This window comes from Borostomias antarcticus, assembly GCF_949987555.1.
Source record: "Borostomias antarcticus genome assembly, chromosome: 20".
Classification (NCBI taxonomy): domain Eukaryota; kingdom Metazoa; phylum Chordata; class Actinopteri; order Stomiiformes; family Stomiidae; genus Borostomias; species Borostomias antarcticus.
The window spans coordinates 6997276-7005496 of NC_140253.1; positions in this window are offsets into that span (position 1 = coordinate 6997276).

Consider the following 8221-nt stretch of genomic DNA (forward strand, 5'->3'; position numbering starts at 1 on the left):
GTCCCTATGTGGAATTTGTGTTCATTCCGAAATTATTTAACATGGTATTTGACAATTTTGAAAAAAAGAGCTTGTAAAAAATGATTGATAAAATTATCAAATTATGATTTATAGTTTTATTAAATTATAGTGAATTCCATTTTAGTGTATATTATTTTTATATAATAAAATATAGAGGATGATATATTATACATTATATAGTTTATTATATGCAATCCTAGAGTAAATATTTCATAAGTATAAGTATCTAGTCAAACTACAGAGTCCTTTCAGAGTAAAGTTTGTGCTTAATTAATTGATGCCGACTTACGCAGCTGAAATTGGGCTGCAGTTGCAAATTAAAATGTCCTCTCCTCCCAGCACTCGCCCATGGATGGGCAATAATCTCTGTTTTCACCAGTTGGCACAACAACATTAACAAACATGTTGGATATCACAGAACTATAGGCACACGGCAGGAACTGGACCTGTGTTTGTTGAGTGAAGACACCCTCATTGCCTCATTGAGCTACCCGAGAGGTCAGCAAACAAGCGCTCATCCATCATACTTACACCTGATTCCATATCGAGTTAGCAATAATGAATTATTGATATATGTACTGCTGGAGTTGAACCCTTGTCCTGACTTACCCTCTAAACTACAATTTTGCTCCCCTGACAAGTGATAATTCAAGATTATCTAACATCTTTCAAACCCGTACTAGTTGACAATTAGCCTTTAGGGAAGCCGGACATCTTGTTGCTCAAGCCACCTACCCAGATGAATCTGATCTAATGCAACAATCACCAGGATAGAAACAGTTTGCAGATCTAGCTCTAACATTGAGTCTATGGGTAGCAATGCTCAGAACTGACCACTTGTTTTAGATCTGGAACCATTGCCATACCATTATGGGACTCCGCATTACATTATTATTATTATTATTAGACACAGCAAACACTCAGATGTGATGATCTGACCAGAAGATGAATTGTCTCACTTAGGGTTAGGGCTACTGTAGTTGCTAGAATTGGTATTTGTAATGATCCCAACCAAGGCAAACATATCAATAAATCATTGTTCACATTGTTCATTGTTTGACATCTGAACTGAATGACAACTTTGATATCCACCTGTGATATTGGCACCCGAATGCAAAATCAGCCTCTAAAGTGAATGAGGACTCAAAGGGATGTGAATGCAGCACAATTTGGACATAGCCTTGCTTTCCACAGAGAGACTGATTAGACCAAAGCTTGAAAAAGCAAATTTAATTCAAGCAAATTCCACTTTAGTGTAATGGTAGCCGCTGAGCGCTCCAATACTGGAGATCAAAGTTCAATCCCCATTGATGACATTAGATAAGCCTTGGGCTAAATATAAAAGGTCTCGTTTTATGATGTATTAGCTTCAGTTTACAAAATAAAGGTTAAATAAACCTACACTCCTACCTTACCAAACTTGGAAAAATCCAAATATCTGCCTTTGACTTCATCTACCAGTAATTCGTCCTTAGTACCTAATGGTAAATACTGGAGGCTCTTACGGGAGAGAATGGGGTTTGATTCCCTATAATTACCTTACAGTCAGAAAGTTATTAATATAACTGTTAGTAGGGACACGTGTAAGTAGGTTGGACTAGCCCTTATTTGCACAGTACTTGAGTAGCTCACTGGGATGATGCTGGCAGTTGCCAAGCTTGCATTGAGATGTGTGTTGAAATCTGGCAGTGCCCAAGTCCTAAAGTTATTATTATAAGTATGGTAGTAGGGAATCGGGTGTAAGTAGGATAGACAAGTGCTTGTGTGCATAGCTCTGCAGTAGCACACTGGGCTAACTTTAGCAGTTGCCAAACCCAAATCTGTCCATGAGATGTGGGTTCAAATCTGTCCGTGTCTGGAAGGTTTTATTATGACTAAGTTAGTAGGGAATCAGGTGTAAGTAGGATGGATGAGCACTCAATTCACAGAGCTGTCTGGTAGCTCACTGGGCTAATGCTGGTAGTTGCCAAGCACACCATGTGTGCATTTACACGTGGGTTCAAATCTGGCATGCCCATGTCAGAGACCTATTATAATAACTACTCAGGGAATCAGGTGTGTAAGTAGGATGGACGAGCACATGGTTCCAGAGCTATTGGGTGGTCCAATGGGTTAATGCTGTCAGTTCCCAAGCTTCTAGATTGTGCATTGAGATCGGGGTTCAAATATGGCAGTGCCATGTCTGAAAGGTTTTATTTGGCTAACAAGGTAGTGAATCATTTGGATCATTTGACTGGTTTGAATTCACCTGGCCAGTTTGCCATCCGCCAATCAACAAGATCATTGATGTCATGTGTTTGTCCTCTTCCATTTTTGGCAGACCCACCTAGAAAGATTTGATCTAATGCAACAATCACAGAGATAGGAACAGTTAGCAGATCTAGCTCTAACATCGAGCCTATGGGGAACCAAAAGCAGAAGGCCAATTTCCGGAACTTGGTTCCCCATAGGCTCAATGTTAGAGCTAGATCTGCTAACTGTTTCCATCTTGGTGATTGTTGCATTAGATCAAATCTTTCTGGATGGGTCTGCCAAAAATGGAGGAGGACAGTCACATGACATCAATGTTCTTGTTGATTGGCTGATAGCAAACTGGCCAGGTGAATTCAATCCAGTCAAATGAACCAAATGATTCACTAGCTTTTTAGTTTTTTCTTTTGTTGAAGAATTAATTAAAACATACACCTGACAAACAGGACATAGACTCAATACAGTCATACCAATATATTAACAGAATTACATTTTATTCATGTTTTTCCTTAAACTATTTTTGAATAAAATCTGTATCCCATGGTTGACTTTATCATTGTCCAATTGATTGGCCAGTGGCTTCAGCCAATAAGTGATCAGCAGTCAGCCATCTTGTTTAATCATACCTATCCAGATGAATTTGATCTAATGCAACAATCACCGAGATAGAAACAGTTAGCAGATCTAGCTCTAACATTGAGCCTATGGGGAACCAAGTGCCTGAAATCAGCCATCTGTTTTAGATCTGTAATGAGCTACAATGAGTGGATGGCTTCATCATTAGATCTGGTTCATCTGGATTGACTTACTTGGAGACAGACAAAAAGCGTTGTCATTCTAATATACAACCTACAAACGTCTGAATTACCCTGCTTATACAATATGTTTCAGCCAATCTTGATGCATCAGATCTAATGATGAAACCATCCACTTATTGTAGCTAGTTACAGATCTAAAGCAGAAGGCCAATTTCTGGAACTTGGTTCCCCATAGGCTCAATGTTAGAGCTAGATCTGCTAACTGTTTCCATCTTGGTGATTGTTGCATTAGATCAAATCTTTCTGGATGGGTCTGCCAAAAATGGAGGAGGACAGTCACATGACATCAATGTTCTTGTTGATTGGCTGATGGCAAACTGGCCAGGTGAATTCAATCCAGTCAAATGATCCAAATGATTCACTAGCTTTTTAGTTTTTTCTTTTGTTGAAGAATTAATTAAAACACACACCTGACAAACAGGACATAGACTCAATACAGTCATACCAATATATTAACAGAATTACATTTTATTCATGTTTTTCCTTAAACTATTTTTGAATAAAATCTGTATCCCATGGTTGACTTTATCATTGTCCAATTAATTGGCCAGTGGCTTCAGCCAATAAGTGATCAGCGGTCAGCCATCTTGTTTAATCATACCTATCCAGATGAATTTGATCTAATGCAACAATCACTGAGATAGAAACAGTTAGCAGATCTAGCTCTAACATTGAGCCTATGGGGAACCAAGTGCCTGAAATCAGCCATCTGTTTTAGATCTGTAATGAGCTACAATGAGTGGATGGCTTCAACATTAGATCTGGTTCATCTGGATTGACTTACTTGGAGACAGACAAAAAGCGTTGTCATTCTAATATACAACCTACAAACGTCTGAATTACCCTGCTTATACATCATGTTTCAGCCAATCTGGATGCATCAGATCTAATGATGAAACCATCCACTTATTGTAGCTAGTTACAGATCTAAAGCAGAGGGCCAATTTCGGGAACTTGGTTCCACATAGGCTCAATGTTAGAGCTAGATCTGCTAACTGTTTCCATCTTGGTGATTGTTGCATTAGATCAAATCTTTCTGGATGGGTCTGCCAAAAATGGAGGAGGACAGTCACATGACATCAATGTTCTTGTTGATTGGCTGATAGCAAACTGGCCAGGTGAATTCAATCCAGTCAAATGATCCAAATGATTCACTAGCTTTTCAGTTTTTTCTTTTGTTGAAGAATTAATTGAAACATACACCTGACAAACAGGACATAGACTCAATACAGTCATACCAATATATTAACAGAATTACATTTTATTCATGTTTTTCCTTAAACTATTTTTGAATAAAATCTGTATCCCATGGTTGACTTTATCATTGTCCAATTAATTGGCTAGTGGCTTCAGCCAATAAGTGATCAGCGGTCAGCCATCTTGTTTAATCATACCTATCCAGATGAATTTGATCTAATGCAACAATCACCGAGATAGAAACAGTTAGCAGATCTAGCCCTAACATTGAGCCTATGGGGAACCAAGTGCCGGAAATCAGTCACCTGTTTTAGATCTGTAATGAGCTATAATGAGTGGATGTTTTCTTTTGTTGAAGAATTAATTAAAACATACACCTGACAAACAGGACATAGACTCAATACAGTCATATCAATATATTAACAGAATTACATTTTATTCATGTTTTTCCTTAAACTATTTCTTTAAGGCATTTCTGCTTTATTGTGATAGGACAGTGTAGGTGACAGACATTAAAGGTGGGAGAGAGAGAGGGGAAGACACGCAGCAAAGGGCATGGGTCGGATTCGAACCCACGCTGCTGCAGAAAGGACTAGCCTTTACATGGTAAGCGGCCCAGCCCATTGAGCTACCGGGGCGCCCCCTCTTGAACTATTTTAATAAAATCTGTATCCCATGGTTCACCTTATTATTATTAGTTACAGATCTAAAGCAGAGGGCAATTTCGGGAACGTGGTTCCCCATAGGCTCAATGTTAGAGCTAGATCTGATTCACTAGTTTTTTTAGCTTTTCCTTTTTTTGAAGAGTTAATTAAAACATACACATTACAAACATCATTACATAAACTCAATACTGTTATACAAATACATTAAGAGAACTACATTTTATTCATATTCATCCTTGTTGCAGTGCGCAGGACTTGAATCTGCATTTGGTGGGTGGCAACTCCAGCATTACCCTGTTGAGCTACCCGACAGCTCTGGTATTGAATGCTCATCAACCCTACTTAACTGATTCCCTGCTACAATACTTAGGCTATAATAATAAGTCTCTGACATGGGAACTGCCAGATTTTAACCCATGTCTCAACTCACAGCAGGATTGACAACTGCCGGCATTAGCCCAGTGACCTACCCGACAGCTTTGGTAGGCTACCAAGTGCTCGGCCATCCTACTTACACCTGATTTCCTCCTACAATACGTATAATAGGTCCCTGAGATGGGCTCTTAAGATTTCAACCCACATAGCAGTTTTGGCATCTGCCGAGAGAGCTACACAACAGCACTGGCCTCAAGCGCCCATCTATCCTCCTACGTACACCTGATTCCCTTCTACTATACGTATAATAGGAAGTCCATCTATAGTGCAGATTAAGTTGTAATGAGACAGCACTTGGCCTAGATAGAGCAGGATTCAATCCCATGTCACAATGCACCCAAAGGAGGCAAGCTACATGACTTGCCCTCATCCACTGAGCCACCAATGCTTTCTGCGTTAGTATACCGGATCATTATATTCAAACATCATCTCAGACTAATATGTGTGAAAGATGAGCAAACCAAGAATCGAACCATGCATATGCGGTCCACATTGATATACAGTATGTGAACAAGTATTGGGCAGAGGTAGGGCAGGGTTTGAACCCATGCTGAAATGTACACAAGATCGGTACATGACTTGCCCTTATCCACCTCTAACGCTGAGTGAGACAATTAACTGTCCAGATCATCACACCTGCGTGTTTGTTGTGTCTGTGATTGGCCCATTATAGTATGGCAATGGTTCCATATCTAAAACATGTCAATTCTGAGCAAGTCTCCTCATAAACTCAATATTAGAGCTAGATCTGCTAACGGTTTCCATCCTGGTGATTGTTGCATTAGATCAGATTCATCTGGACAGGTGGCTTGAGCAACAAGGTGTCTGACTTCCCTAAAGGCTAACTGTCAACCAGTTATAATTAATGTCAGGTGTGTTGGTCAAAATATGGGCATGTCCCTTTACGTATGCCTCTGCCAAATGTCAGGTTGCTCGAAACATCTTTTGTGAACTTCACCTGTAGTCAAGTGTTATTGACCTTTGAGCACCAAAATCTAACTAGAGTCCAACTGGACATTCTGGCCAAATTTGAAGAAATTCCCTCAAGCCGTTCCCAATATATCACGTTCACCAGGCCAAAAATACCATGGCCTGGGTGAATACTCTTCTGATTGGCTGGATATTTAACCTGTCTACCAAATATAATATACAGGTGTGTTCACTTGACACAGCCTAATGTGGAATGCATTAATTTTTCTTAAAGGTGCTCTGTTCGATTTACTGCACTTTTTGTAAAAAAATAAATAAAATTCTATATATGCAATAAATAGGTCCAGGGGAGTCATAACCATCTGTACAGAAAATATAGCCAACAGTGTAGTGCCTGTGGAGCAAATGCATAATTTATTTTTATTATAAGCGAAGCCGGCCCGGCGCTGAGCCCCACCCCCTGAACGGCATCATATGGAGTGAAAACGCCCACTTGTTTATATCTGATACGCTGCACCACTGCACCATCTAGTGGCCGAAAAAAATCGAACTGAGCACCTTTAAGTGTGTTGCACTCTACCTAAGACAAGTCATTTACTTGTGTAGCAGAGGGTTGTGTGTGATGAGTAGTCCTGCCTGCGACTGAACAGACCAAATATCATCACAGGATGTGATGGAAATCCTTACATGCTCATATTGTTAGATTAGATTAGATTAGACTTTATTGTCCCTCAAGGGGAAATTCATTTTCACAGGACTGCAGCACAATACATTTAACAACGAACATTTACATAGACATCGTAGGTGGACATTACATAGACATTGACAGTACAGTAACAGACACCACCGCTCATGGACAGACACTACAAAGTTACACCCATCACCATCGCCATTGAACAGACCCCCTTCAGCGTGGACTGCTGTTCAGGGCAGCAAGTGCTGTAGGGATCAGGCTCTTCCCAAAGCGGGCCCTCCTACACTTAAATGTCCTGTATCTGCGTCCAGAGGGTAGTGGGGTGAGGTGATGGTTGAGTGGGTGAGTGAGGTCCTGTTCTATTGTGGATGCTATGCGGGTGATGGCTATGTTGTTCAGTTCTGAGAGGTTGGGTGTGGGGAGGCCAATTATCTTGGCGGCGATGGTGGTGACGTGTACTTTAGGGATGTCACACATTTAGGGAAGTCAAGACATCTTGTTTTTCAGGCCACCTATCCAGATTAACCCGATTTAATGCAACAATCACCAGGATAGAAGCAGTTAGCAGATATAACTCTAACGAGTCTATGGGGAGACGCATGCTTCGATATTCACCACCATGCATCTTATACTGTCCACACCTCTTTTGCTTCACATCCTTTCTAATACCCCCTCCTTACATCCCCCTTTTCCCAAGGGGGCCAGGGCCCCCATTCCTCAACCCCCCCATGTTTCTCCATGTCGGCCCCGCCTCCATCGGTAACCTGCAGGTGAGCCAGACATTAGATCAAGTGGGATTCAAACCCACATTGCAATGCGCATTAGGTACACTGCAGGAATAGAGCCTGCGTTGTGGCAACAGCATTACCCTATTGAGCTATCCAAGAGCTCTGTAAACAAGTTTTCATCAATCCTACTTACACCCAATTCCCTACTAACAGTTAGCCAATAGAGGAACTGACAACACAGAGGCCCTTTATAGGAAAGGACAGAGCAGACCTGTCCTGCTCAGGAGGCTCAGGTCCTTTGATGTGTGTAGCAGGCTGCTGCGGATGTCCTGCCAGTCTGTAGTAGCCAGCACACTGTTCTTTGCTTTTGCCTGCTGGGGAGAGAAGCAATAAAGCTGAACAAGCTGGTGAGGAGGGCCAGCTGTGTTGTGGGGACATAACTGGACAGCCTGGAGACTGTGGTGGAGAGGAGGATGAGGGACA